Source organism: Microtus ochrogaster, linkage group LG2 (genome assembly GCF_000317375.1).
Source record: "Microtus ochrogaster isolate Prairie Vole_2 linkage group LG2, MicOch1.0, whole genome shotgun sequence".
NCBI classification, from domain to species: domain Eukaryota; kingdom Metazoa; phylum Chordata; class Mammalia; order Rodentia; family Cricetidae; genus Microtus; species Microtus ochrogaster.
This window is the reverse complement of record NC_022028.1, coordinates 4,205,754-4,220,313: the sequence shown is the minus strand read 5'-3', so window position 1 is coordinate 4,220,313 and position 14,560 is coordinate 4,205,754. Positions and strand designations below refer to the sequence as shown.

The 14,560-nt window shown below is 47.0% G+C and overlaps 1 protein-coding gene across 9 annotated transcripts in view; it reads right to left on the bottom strand.

Moving 5' to 3' along the window:
- The window catches only part of Tjap1 (tight junction associated protein 1), a 27,705-nt gene that overhangs the window by 11,561 nt on the left and 1,584 nt on the right, over positions 1-14,560 (bottom strand). The window contains exons 1-2 of one of the 9 annotated variants that reach the window (XM_026785530.1): positions 4,000-4,274; positions 3,757-3,886 (exon numbers count right to left, since the gene is read on the bottom strand). The exons of 6 other annotated variants lie outside the window; for them this stretch is intronic. The gene's annotated coding sequence lies outside the window, so the exon portion shown is untranslated. Of the gene's footprint in view, positions 1-2,092; positions 2,516-3,756; positions 3,887-3,999; positions 4,275-14,560 lie in introns of those variants that run through there. 2 more of the 9 variants (XM_005359761.3, XM_026785531.1) reach the window with 2 other exon arrangements.

Genomic DNA, 14,560 nt, shown 5'->3' with positions numbered 1-14,560 from the left:
TGGCCATCGTCCACTGATGCTGGAGATGGGACTCATATCTGTCCCCCTTTGTGGGGGTATGGCCATCGTCCACTGATGCTGGAGATGGGACTCATCTGTCCCCCTTTGTGGGGGTATGTATGGCCATTGTCCACTGATGCTGGAGATGGCTGCTCCTGGAGGTAGGTGGCCTAAGAGAAACCTCTTCAGATCCGACTCACCCAAACTACTCTTTTTGTTCTCTTTCAGCAAATGTTTCAAGGGACCATAGCAAACAGAAGCCCAAGAGTCTGGAATGCCCTCCTATTCCTTCCTGCCATTCTACTGAGGTCTGCATTCAGCTTTCTGCCTATAAAGGACTCAGAAGTTACCATCCCCACACCATCACTGGTACAGACGAGGGTACAGGACTGAGCCCCAAATGGATGTTGCTCTTTGTTTTTTTTTTTGGTCAGCCTTCTGCCATAAAAAGTCCCTTCAGCTCCTCAGATTCTGTACTATCAGTATGAGCAAGTTCGCTAACCATGATCAGCATCCGACCCAATTAGGCCATCTCCCTATTACCCCCCAGCACCTTCTTTAGGAAAGGACGCCATTTATCTGGTCTCAGATTACTGTGAAACTTACTGCTAAGTATGCTCACAGCTACAAAAGAACCACGTTACTGGGGGACCTTGACGGGTCAATGAACCCGACCTTTTAAATCAGGGTGGGGCCCACACTTTAAGAATCTTTAAAGTTTTTATTCATAATACTTCAAGAGAAGTTAGTAACCACTACTGCTTTCTAAACGAAAGGAAAATTCAGCCCTACTCAGAAGATAGCTGAGCTACATATAGAGCCTTAATTTTCCAGGAACCTAGCAGAATATAAATAGGTAATAAAACAAACACCAGCCCTTCTGGAAGCCCCCATCAGTCAAAATCACAGCACCCTGGTCACACAGGAAACAAGGTATTGCCTTAGCTTTCCTGAGTCGCATGCCTTGGATATGGAGTTTCTGACCTCTGCCACCTGGGGAAGTTGCACATCACAGGAGTAGGCAACATGCTTGCCATACAAACCTAGATGGTTCTGAGTCTCGGAAATCCAGGCTCTACCTCCATCGAAAGCCCCCAAACACAAAACTCCATGTTGAAAGGGTCAACCCTATGACCCAGCAATGTAGCCATGAGAAGAGCTCATTAGAATCGCCACCTCTCCACTGCAGCCCTACCCTCTGCCTGCTGTGACGAGAGGCCTGAGTACAATGCCGACCCTAATAAAGCTGGACTTAGCCTTTCCCACTGCACCCCCAGCCCCTTTCGTTTGCCTCCGACCCCAGTTTCCGGCATGCAGCTGTTTCTGAGGTACATGAGCAAAGCCCTCAGCAATCCTGGGCGCGTGGCAGGCAAGCAGCCAGCAGCTCACAGGGTGGGGCCTGGGCAAAGACGCTGCTCTGGGCTGATGACTAGGGTAAAAGATGCCAGTCTGTGCCCAGACCAGTCCTGCTGCCCCTCCAACACATGCCTCTGGACAAGTACAACCTCACCCTCTTGGGATAAGCCACCTGCAGCTTTCACCTGGCCTCCTGCCTACACTAAGCTGAATACCCTGGCAGGGCTCTCAAGGCCTAACAGGGAGAGAATCCTTCTAACCACAGGAATCATGAAGCCTCAGAACCAGGGCTGGTAACCTGTGAGAACTCACCGGGTTCCCACCTGAACAAACACCTCATCTATCCACTCGGACTCTCACCCAGCAAACACCTGACAGGAACAAAGGAGAAAAGACTACTGATGGCAATCCAAGCAAACCAAACCTTCCCAACAAAAGCAGTGCCAAAGTGTCCAAGTCCGTGGCCTGTATTTGACATTAGACTATGTGCTCTCCTAAGGAAGTAAAAAAAGGCTATGCCTTCCTTTTGGCTTTTCTAGTCAGAGACAAGCCCAAACCCCCTTCAGCTTGTTAACTCCCTACTAAATTTCTTAGGGAGCCTGGAAACACCCATGCCCCTCATACTCACACATGCCCTTCCCACACTGTAGTCAGGTCCCTGCCTTCTCCCTTCAGCTCCCTTCAGTCAACAGGAACAGGAACTGCTTGGAGTCTCAAGGCTCCAGGCCAGCCTCACCTGGAGACACAGTATATGTAAAGAGCTCCTTGCTGGACCACCAGGTAGAATAAGGTAACGGATCTTCTTGGGATTGTCAGATGTTCCGTCTCTGTTCCAAGTACGGAGGAAAGGCCTAGGGTAGCAGCGTCTCCATGCCAGACAACACTCATCAATCTCCCGGCGAAGGCCAGGACCTGCCCCATCTCGCTGAGGCACCCTCCCAGTTCTCGGCTAAAGTCCACCTGACACTCTGAGTGGAAACAGGTAAGAGACCAAACTCCACTTCCCAGAGCAACAGTGACCAGTGGGAACTACATCATTGCACAGACTCCTGAATCTGGCACTTAGTTTGTTCCGCTCTCTTACCAAGAAGTCTCCAGAGCCAAGCCAAGGAAAACCTCAACCTCCCAACCAAGAAGAGAATCTAGTCAGGCAGTGGTGGTGCACACTATTAATCCTAGCACTCAGGAGGCAGAGGCAAGCAGATCCCTGTGAGTTTGAGGACAGCCTGGTCAACAGAGTGAATTCCAGGATAGCCAGAGCTACACAGAGAAATCCTGTCTCAACAAAATCAAAAGCCAAAAATGAAGAAGATAACCTAACTTCCTATTCTGAGTGAGAATAATGGTGGAACCATCCACTTTCACCTTTTTTTTTATTTTTATTTTCTGTGCATTAGTGTTTTACCTCTATATATGTCTGTGTGAGGGTGTTGGGTCCTAGAGTTAATTGTGAGTTGCCATGTGGTGCTGGAAACTAAACGTGGGTCCTCTGGAAGAATAGGCTGGAGAGATGGCTTAGTGGTTAAGAGCACTGCCAGCTCTTCCAAAGGTCCCAAGTTCAATTCCCAGCAACCATGTGGTAGCTCGCAACCTCTGGAAGGGCAGTCAGCGCTCTTAACTACTGAGCTATCTCTCCAGCCCCCACTTGCATCCTCTGGACAAAGGGAGGGAAACTAAAGGGGTCCGGAAGGTATATCTATTCCTACCCTGCCTCTACCCGTCTCTGAAGTAGAAAAGTAGGAACAGTGCAGTAACTGAAGAAGTCTTCAATTCCTTGTTGCTAAAAGGACAGAAAAGAATGGAAACACCAATCAGTTTGTTTCATGGGAGACTGAGGTGTCCAGCACGGAAGAGGGCGAGAGGCAGAGGAGTCCTGTAGCAGGCTGCCTTTCTTCTGGCCATGAAGGATGTGAAGGTTCAAGGGAGACCAGCCTCTCGGATTCATACATTTAAATACGTAGTCCCCAGCTGGTGAACCGTTTGTGAAGGACTGGCTTGTGGTTCAAATGACTCCCACCATTCCTAGTGTCTGTCTCTGTGTCTGTCTCTGTGTCTGTCTGTTTCTCTCTCTCCCTCCGTCTCAAGGTTGTGGATCAAGACAGGAGCACTCAGCTGTCTTGCATCTGTCATCGTGGACTCTAACCCTCAGAAACTGTGAGCCAAATAAATGCCTTCTTTTCTAGGCTGCCCTGGCCATGTGTTTTCATAGAGCAACAGAAAAGTACCTAAGACAAAGAAGGTGTACCCTGCCCACATCATGGAAAAGAGGAAAGGAAGGAACTCAGAAAGCAGAGGGAGCAAGACTGAGGGAAAGAGGCAGCCAGCCAGGCAGAGAATGCAGGAGAATGCACACTGCTGGTGGCATCCCAGGGCAGGTTAGCTAGTCAAGGTCAGACTCACAGGGTTAGTGTCTTCTCCCCAGCCAGCCAGTTCTCCTGGTTAGTGGTGTTAGCAACAGACTCATGGTAGACGCCCTCCAGGCACTCCATATAAACAGATGGCTGTTTGTGTGAGCAGCCCAACTCTGGAGCTGCAAAGAAAGAGCACAGAAGAACAAGCTGCAGGATCCCTCAGGTGTACACTCTGCTCTTCTGTCCGGGAAAGCACCTCCAACTTTGCCAACAGTAAGTCCAGCTTACTGACCCACACAACAAGGCTCTCTGGTTGGTCAAGAGAAGGCAGTTATTATGGAAGGCAGCTGTCTCCCTAGTTCCCAAACACTGCTGCCAGGCTGCACCAGGGCTCGTAAGAACAAACCCTCCCACAGCTGCAGTCACCACCCATCCAGGCCTATGCCAACAGTGTATTCCAGCACCTCCCACGAGCTCTGAGAGAAACAACTGTAAGAGACTGGCTGGGGGGGGGGAAGGGGTGTCAAAGGCTGTGTGTGACAAGAGCTGCATCAGAGCACACAGTACAATGGAGCAGTGTACGACCTAGCCCAGAGTTGGGCCAGTCAGGGAAAGCTGGTACATTGCCACTTCACAGTTTCTATAAGGCCAGACAGACGGTTTCCCAGGAGCCCTCAAAGGACCCCAGAAAGTACAGTGAAAGCAAAGCAAGGCTCCCCAGCCTCGAAAGGGGCTCTTCCACCCTGTCAGACTCCTAGTCTCTAGTAAGACAGGAAGAAGCACCAACCCTTCCCAACCCTTCGGGGGAGGTGATATATTCCAACGTAGAAACTTGGAAGTCAGTGCCAGTCACGACAGTGGAATCCGACATGTGTCCCCTGGGCAGCGGGACAGGAAGTTTGTTTCCAACACATCAGGGAAAGAACAGAAAGATCCTCAACAAAACCGGAAGCACCATCTCCATGCTGCCCTCACATGAGGGTCTGGCAGGCAGTCCAGCTGCCCAGAACACTGAAGCAGGAGGATGACAAGTTCAAAACCAGCCTGGACAACTTAGATTGTTAAATCACAAAATAAATAAATAAATAAATAAATAAATAAATAAATAAATAAATAAATAAATAAATAGATGGGGGGGGCTGGGGATATGGCTGAGTAGCAGAGTACTTACTTAATGTTCCAAAAAAGGGGGAGGGCACTGAGGCTATGGCTTAGCAGCAGCGTGTTTACTTAACATCACAAGACTGTTTACTACACAGTATGGCACCAAAAACAAGAGCCAACAGAGTCCCCAACTGCCACTCACTGAGATCCCCATATTGGTCTGTCTACTGTCCCTAAGCTTAAAGAGCCAACACCTGCCTGGAGAAAAGACGGTGGCCTAAAACAGTGGTTCGCACCTTCCTAGCACTGGGACCCTTTAACACAGTTTCTCCTGCCGTGGTGACCTCCAGCCATAACATTGTTTTCATTGCTTGCGTCATAACTGTAATTTTGTTACTGTTATGAATCATAACGTAAATATCAGTGCTTTCCGATGGTCTTAGGTGACCCCTGTGAAAGAGTTGTTTGGCCCCTAAAGGAGTCTTGATTCAAAAGTTGAGAATCACTACTCTATAGACAAGCATTAACTCTTCCCTAGGAAAAAAGGAAGAAAGCCTCGCTACTGACAGGCGGTCTTTAGAACCCTCACCATCAAGAACTCAAGACAATAGCTAGGTCTGCCCCGCTGTCCAGAGGTAGAGCAGCAGGTGTGGTGGAGAGTGGTGGAGCGGCACATGCACTCAGGAGGGGGAGGCGGCCGAGTCTCTGAAAGGCCAAAGCCAGCCAGGTCTACATAGTGAATTCCAGGACAGCCAGGGCTACAAAGAAAAACCCTGTCTCAAATAAAGAAAAGAGTAAAATACTGGGAGTGATGGTGGATGCCCAAAATCCCAGTGTAGAGGTTACCAAAGGAGGACTCAAAGCTGGAGCCAGCCTGAGCTAAATCTGTCTCAAAAAAGCCATAAACATAGTGAGATCCAATCTAGCCTGGGCTGCAGAATGAGATTTTATCCTATGAGCTGGAAAGGTCTTACCAGAGCGATCTCCTCTGCTTTAACCTGCTCAGGAAGGATGGCCTGGGTGACATGGCAACCAGGGTTGCTCAGCACTTTTTCACAGGTCTTAAAGTTTGCTTTGGGTAAGAACCTTGTTCCTAAGTAGCCTCAGACTCCGATTTTCCCTCTAGTAGAGAGGACACAGGTTAACAGTGACTCAGTGTGGCACATGCTTCGAGATCACCAAGACAAGCAACTAGCTCTGGCTGAGATTTGTAGCCAAACAAGTCCTGCTCTTCAGAGAACTGGGAGCTCCTCCTCGTCTGACTGCAGATTCCAGCTGGAGTACACAGAGTTTCAGAGATCCTAACTTCTAGAAACAAATTCCTCTGGCATTTGTTGAGAACTGGCACCTCAAAGACGATTCCCATCCTCTACAGTAGAAAGACAAACACAAAGAGCAGATGGTGACTTAGTCACCAGCCCATTTGGGAAGAGCATCAGCGGTGAGGTCCAAGACCACAACAAGGGCCCAGAAATCTGGCTTACTCAATGCCTGCATAATTTCCTGTGGTTTCCCAACATTTTTCAGTCCCTAAGACACTTGGGAACATGGGTCCCAAAGCACTCTGTACTGACTGGTTTGTCAACTTAATACAAGCTAGTCATCAGAGAAGAGGGGGCCTCAATTAAGAAAATGTCAATGTAAGACTGAGCTGTAGGCAAGCCTGTAGGGCATATTCTTAATTAGTGGTTGATAGGGGAGAGTCCAGGCTATTGTAGGTGGGGCCACCCCTGGGCTAGTTATTCTGGGTTCTGTAAGAAAGCAAGCTGAGCAAGCCATGGAGATGAACAATGAGAAGCACTCCTTTGTAGCCCCTGCATCAGCTCCTGCCTCTAGGTTTCTGTCCTGTTTAAGTTCCTATCCTGACGTCCTCTGATGATGAACAGTCATGTGGAAGAGTAAGCCAAAGAAACCCTGTCCGCCCCAAGTTGCTTTGGTCATGGAGTTTCATCACAGCATAGTGAACATGACTAAGACACAATCCATCCAGCCATTTGCGGTATGAGACCTTCTCTCTAGTGATGACAATCCACCGTCCAAAGGTCACACACGGGAAGTCTCTATCAACTCCCCAGGACTAGGAAACTGGCAGACATACTGCGGTCTGTCAAGAGCCTCTGCAGCCCAAGAGCTGGGAGCAGCACTGCAATCTGATTTTCACAGCTGTTCTTTGATGGTGCTCCCTTCTTATGCTGGAGTCCTCCTTACTGCTTCATCAGAAAGGAGACCCTCTCCATTTTACTCCCTACCTAAAAACATGACAGAAATCAAGAAGCTTATTCTAGCTTGTATTAAAAAAAAAAAAAGTCCTTATCCATAGAGTCTCAAAACTGAGATCCAGCAAATATTTAAGGACTGCCTTTCATATACCAAGCACCATGCTATGTGCTACGACGTCAATGTCTTTAATTTAGCTTTGCTGGGCGGTGGTGGTTCACACCTTTAATCCCACCACTCAAGAGGCAGAGGCAGGCGGATCTCTGTGACTTTGAAGACAGCCTGGTCTACGGAGTGAGTTCTAGGAGAGCCAAGACTGTTTCACTGAGAAACCTTGTTTAGAGAGGAAGAGAAGAGAAGAGAAGAGAAGAGAAGAGAAGAGAAGAGAAGAGAGGAAAGCAAGCAAGCAAACCAGGACAAGAGTTATACTTGGGCCAGGGCCTGAATGCAAGGTGATTTTTTTTGCATGCCAAGCTAAAAAGGATAAACTTTAAGTTAAATAAAAGAGAACTCCAGTATTTCTAAAGGTTGGGTTTGTTTTGTTTTGGAGACAGAGTCATGGGATATAGATCAGGCTGTTCTAGAACTCAAAACCCTGTCTTGGTACCTGAGTGCTTAGATTATAGGTTGGTCGTCATCCTTGTTAGGGCAGAGTCTTTAACAGGAAAACGCTTTAACAGCAACATGGCAGGCTGAAGCAGGGAGAGAATGCCTACTTGATGGAGGAAGGTCATTGGTTGATTAAATAAAGAAGCTGCTTGCCCTGATAGGTTAGAACGTAGGTGGGAGGAGCAGAATGCTGGGCGGAAGAGGAAGTGAGGTCAGACTCGACAGCTCTCCTCTCAGGGGCAGACGCCTCAGAGAGACACGAGATGCTCCACTCCTGCGGGCAGAGGCGAGAGCTCTGCTCTCTGAGGCACACGCAATGAAGCTCCGACCCAGGATGGACGTAGGCTAGAAGCTTCCCGGTAAGCGCACCCAGCTGTGCTACACAGATTATAAGAAATGGGCTAGTCCAGGTGCGAGAGTTAGCCTAGAAGACGCTAGATAGAAATGGGACAAGCAGTGATTAAAAGAATACGGTGTCCGTGTAATTATTTCGGGAAAAGCTAGCCGTGATGGCTGCCGGGCAGCTGGAGTGGCGGGAAGCAGCCCGACACTCTTATTACTACACCTACTGTCCTTATCCATCCTCCACGTACTGGAGATACAACAGTAAATGAGACCAGTGCTTGTTCTCAGCACACCCACCGCCTGTAAGAGGCAGACAAAACAAAATGTGCAAATACAGCACTAGAATCCAGCACAGAAGAAAGGGATTAAAGAGAGGCAGACTCCTAAAGAAAGGGCATTTAAGACAAGATCTGAAGGATGAAAAGGAAGGTTGAAGAGAACAAAGAGAGGGGTCCAGGAAAGTAGAAAATAGTATCTATGTGTCCAAAAGCCCAGAAGCTAGAAAAATGAGCTAAGTCTAGATGGCTGTCAGAACCAACAGTGGTGGCACACACCTTTAATCCCACCACTCAGGAGGCAGAGGACAGACAGGACTACAGAGAGAAACCTTGTCTCAAAAAAAAAAAAAGAAACGAAACTGATCTCCTGATCTCCTAGGTGTTATGGCAAGGGTCCTCAATACCACCAACATGTAGGGGGCAGAACAGGCAGATCTCTTCTGTGAGTTTCAAGCAAGAAAATACTACATAGAAGACCTTGCCTCAAAAAAAAAAAAAAAACCCAAAAAAACAACAAAGCATAAATAATGATGCCCTCTTCTGGCCTCTGTGGGTATCTACACTCAAGTGCATATAACTAATAACCACACATACACATAACTAAAAAAAGAAGAAAACCTCATTAACCAGGAAGTGGTGGCACACACCTTAATCCCAGTACTCAGGAGGCAGAGGCAGAAAGATCTCTGAGTTTAAAGCTAGCTTGTCCTTTCTTATCCTTTACTGTTCAGACCCCAGTCCCAAATAACCAATTCAGAGGCTGAATATGAACTACAAATACTCGGCTGACAGCTCAGGCTTGTTACTATCTAACTCTTAGACTTAAATTAACCCACTTTCTTTTTTTTGGTTTTTCGAGACAGGGTTTCTCTGTGGTTTTGGAGCCTGTTCTGGAACTAACTCTTGTAGACCAGGGTGGTCTCGAACTCACAGAGATCCACCTGCCTCTGCCTCCCGAGTGCTGGGATTAAAGGCGTGCGCCACCATCGCCCAGCTGTTACCTCATTTTTTGCACATCCTGTTTGTTAGGCGTCTGGCTAGCATCTCCCAAGACTGCCCTGCCTCCATCCTTCATGCCAGTATCCTCAATTTGATTGTCCCACCTAACTTTATCCTGCCTTGCTATACCAATCAGCTTCTTTAGTAACCAATGAGAGTAATACATATTCACAGTGTACAGAAGGGTTATTCCACAGCATTGGTCTACAGAGCAAGTGCCAGGACTACAGAGAAACACTGTCTCAAAAAAAAAAAATCTTTAAAAAATGAAAGCCTATCCAGGTGAGACACAAAGTTTCAATTCATCAGGGGGTTTTTCAAATCTGCTCAGACGGCAATAAAGGGAAGAGATTTGAATGTAATATTCAAATAAGGGCACTTCAAGAGAAAACTGACTTACGCGATGGTAAGGCGGGAAATAAATAAATAAATAAAGATTTGAATGTAATATTCAAATAAGGGCACTTCAAGAGAAAACTGACTTACGCGATGGTAAGGCGGGCTGACTGGCTAAAATGACCTGACCGCAGCCAGTCCGCTGACTTCTACTACAATACAAAGGTGTACTACTCTACTAAGAGAATGAGTTGCGCAGCACGTTTGTCTCCTGCACAAATTAAACCAAGGCAAAGCATATTACCCGGGGATGTGTGGCTTCTAAGACAATGGAGGACAGGAACATGACTTCCAGGTGTCACAACAGATAGAAAAGTTCATTATGGGGCCAGGCCAGACGTCTCGGGGAAAATCTACAGACCTGAGCTTCCAAGTCCCCTAAAATCCAGTTATATACCAGGCACACGCCTACTGGCAAGGTGGCAGGGTGGAGAGTCGCTTACTGAAGGAAAAGATGGTCCTGAGGGTATGTTAAATAGACAGGACGTGACTCAGAAAAGAGCCAGTTAGTCAAACCAGAAACTAGCCTCTGCCCTCAGGCTGCGGGCTGCCCCAGCCTGGGAATAGACTCACTCACAGCTTGCACCAGGGCCTGCAGCAGGCAGGCAACACAGCTTCAGGACAGGAGCATCTGTTTTCCATCCTCAAAACATGCAGGAGGAAGAGCTATTTAAAATGCCACCTATCTCTCCCTCTGCATAGGCTGTTATTTTTAAAAGAGTGATTATATACAGACTGTGGATTTAATACTGTGCCTATTTTATCTCACGTTAGTGATCAAAATCAAATGGCAGCCTTAGTTTTTATGTCTAGATTAACACAAAGGCACAGATCCCTCTAAGAGCATGCTTTGGGTGCTGTGCTGTTTCGTAGATATTGACACATAGCCCTGTCTAGCCTGGCCTCCCAAGGCCATCTCATGTCTGAATCTGGCCAGGGGCACTACCATGCCTGAGTTAGAATGAATCCCAACGTCATTTTGCAATGGATAGTCACCAAACTGAATCCTGAAAGGAGAGAACAGGCCTGGCTAACACAGCACAGTGAGTTTCCTCAGCACCATCTCTGCCTTATGTATTATTTCCAAGAGTAAATAGAGGGCTGAGATGAAGTACTGGGTCCCAGAAAAGACTTCTAAATAGCCAAAATATGTTCCCATGGGTGTACATCTAACCAACAAGACAAACAAACATGAAGTGGGAGGCAGGCAAATAAGCAAGGGATACAGATCACCACTGATATATTCAAAAGTTAACTGCACGCCTGGCACACCTGCAGGGTCACCACTCTGGAAGCTGAGGCAAAAGGACCATTTTAAAAGCCTAGCTGTTATGGGTTTGGTTCAGTGGTAGGGTACATTCTAGCATATGTGAAGCCCAAGGTTCCAGACCACATAACAATGAGGTGTCCAGGAGGCTGTAACTAGCTGGGCCACAAAAAAGGGTAACTTCATATGAATACAGATATTTGGGTGGAGAGGAGGCTGGAGGGCTCTCAGCACTTAAGAACATGCACTGCTCTTCTAGAGGACCTGAGTTCAATCCCCAGAACCCACATCAGGTGGTTCACAAGCATGTGTAACTCTAATTCTGGGGATCCTACACCTCTACCTTCCAAGGGCACCTGCAGTCACACACACATAATCATACCTATACATGCAAACATACATACATACATACATACATACATACATACATACATACACACAATTAAAAATAAATATATTTTTAAAATAGTAATAATGATAACTTTTTTTTAAAAGTCAGAATCTCACTATGTAGACCTGGCTGGTCTGGAACTTGCAAAGTAGTCCAGACTGGCTTCAAATTCAGAGATCCAAACACCTCTGCCCTTTGAGCACAAGGAATAAAGGTGCACACCACTATGCCTAGCCCAAAAATAATTTAATTAAATTTGTGAGTGATGGTGGAGCACATCTTCAATCCTAGCACTTGGAAAGCAGAGGCAGGAGGATCTCTGACAGTCTGAGGCCAGTCTGGCCTACAGAGTGAGTTCTAGGACAGTCAGGGCTACACAGAGAAACCCTGCTTCAAAAAAATCAAAACAAACAAACAAAATAATTAAATTTAAACAGCAAATCAATTCATTAAATTGCTGAAGTCAGGTATCCTGCGTTCATATCCTATAGGGCTCTGCCCCTTACTAACTGGAGTACTTTGAATAAACGACAACCACTCTATTTCAGTTCATCTGTGAAACAGAAGGCTAGCTTCATCCTACAGTGGTTACCAAAAAAGTAGCTACTGTGTGCAAAGTATTCCCGACAGTATCAGACACAGAGACTCTTCACTGTCATTACTGCTCAACAGCAAACACAAAACTTCCAGTCTCATAGCATCTTTATTTTTTTTAAGTTTTTTTCAAGACAGATTTCTCTGTGTAGCCCTGGCTGTCCTCAAACTCAGATCCGTCTGCTTCTGCCTCCCAAGCGAGTGCTGGGATTAAAGGCATGCGCCACCACAGCCCAACTCACAGCATCTTAACATCACTTTACACAGCTTAGACAGTCCATTATCAAAAGGCTGCACTTCATCTTGTACCAGTACAAATCCTCCAGAGATCACAGGGTCAGTCACAAGGCATAGGCCAGTACTGAGATCTGACAGGCATAACAATACTTATCAAGCAGCAGATAGAATCAAAGCACATTAATATATGAACTTTTACAACGACCCGGTGAGACAGGTGCTCCCACTGACCAATGAGAAACTGAGGTGCACAGAACTACGCAATTAAGAAGGCCAAATAGCTACAGTCAGGATCCAACTAGCAACCTGGCTCTACGTGTCAGGTTTTGTTCTTTCGTTTTGCTTTTTTTGCCTGTCCCGGAACTAGCTCTTGTAGACCAGGCTGGCCTCGAACTCCCAGAGATCTGCCTTCCTCTGCCTCCCAAGTGCTGGGATTAAAGGCGTGCGCCACCACCGCCCGGCTCTCGGTTTGCTTTTTGAAATATGTTCCATGTGGCCCAGGCCAGGCTCAAATATGTAACTGGAGAGGGATCCTGAACTCCTGATCCTCCTGCCTCACTTCTCAAATGCTGAAGTTACCAGTGTATACCAGCTTCAACTCTTAACTGCTCAACATAGTTTATCCCCCTCCCCCACCCCCTCTCTCTCTTCTTGGAAACAGGGTCTGTGTAGACAGCGCAGGCTCAAACTACCAGTCCTTTCCTCAGCCTCTGAGGGCTAGGGTTGCAGGTGTGTGCTACTATACATGGGGACCACACAGTTCTAGCTGATTACAGTTTCCAAGAACTCACAAACACAAGGTCTCCTCAGGGAAAGAAAGGGTTCCCAAACTTCTAGAAACAAATATACAACTACATAAATCTCCTCAAATCTTTAGGAGCTGGAAACACTGAGGTCAGACTAGTGACGCTGATTTAAGGAGTTCCAGCTGGAGTCAACTTTTGGGGGCGGGAGCATATGTGCAATAAACAAGACATGATTGGTGAGTTTCTAGATCAAGGCAGACCTTCAGGTCCAATCCTCACAGATGCAGGTCCCAAAATAGACTTCAATAAGAAACTTGATCCCACTGGGCACAGAGCTACAGTCCTATATACTCAGTTACTTGAGACTGAGGTGGAAGGATTACGTGAGCCCAGAAGTCTAAGTCTAGCCTAGGCAAACTCCCTCAAAAAAGAAAAAAGAGAAAAACAAAACAAAACAACAACAACAATAAAAGTCCACACTTGACAGTCATTCATGTCAATAATCCCAGTAACTGGAAGAGAGACAAGTCAGGAAAAGAGCTGCCACAAGTTCAAGACCAGCCTGAGCATACAGTGGGCTCCAGGCCAGACTGGACCAGAATGAGACTATCTTCAAAACCCTAACTGGGGGTTGGAGGTTTGGCTCAGAAGTTCAGAGTGTGTACTGCTCTTGTAGAAGACCCAGGTTCAATTCCCAGCACCCACAGGGCAGTTCAGACCTGCCTGTAAATCCAGGGGATCTGAAGCCCCCTTCTGACCTCTCCTGCACACACATGGTGCACATACACACACACTCAGGCACACACAAACCCATAAAAAGTAAACAAATAGGGTCTGGAAAAATGACTTAGCGGTTAAGGGACTGGCTGTTCTTCTACAAGATGTGGGTTCAATTCTCAGCACCTACATGGTGTCTTACAGCTAACCGTCTGTAACTCCAGTTCGAAGGGATCTGACACTCTCTTCTGGCCTCCAAGGGTACCAGGCACACATGTGGTACACAAACATATATGCAGGCAAAAGACTCAAACATAAAATAGAAATAAATATTTAAAATAAATGACTTAAGCCAGGCATAGTGTTCCACATCTTTAATCTCAGCACTCCAGAAGCAGTGACCATACATCTATGAGTTCAAGCCCAGTCTGGTCTACCAAAGAGTGCCAGGCCACCCAAGGCTCAACAGTGACTCAAAAACAAACACAAGCAAACAAAAAACCCACTAACAACAATCAACTGCCAAAAGCCTGTTCCTAGCTCTGTGTCTACTTAGGACAGCAACAGCAGTGAGGACGATACTCTGCCTTCAGTCCTTCCTCTCCAACAGCAGGCTCGCTAGCTGGAAGGCCACGCTTCCTCTGAGCAGCTGCAGGGATTGCCTTTCTTTTTAAGTGTGATTTGATGGATGGAGAGAAAGCTAACAGACAAGTGCAAACTCCTTCGTTGCACTGCTGTTATCGAGACAGGGTTTCTCTGTGGTTGGAGCCTGTCCTGGAACTAGCTCTGTAGACCAGGCTGGCCTCGAACTCCCAGAGATCCGCCTTCCTCTGCCTCCCAAGTGCTGGGATTAAAGGTGTGCGCCACCACCGCCCGGCTCTCGGTTTGCTTTTTGAAATATGTTCCATGTGGCCCAGGCCAGGCTCAAATATGTAACTGGAGAGGGATCCTGA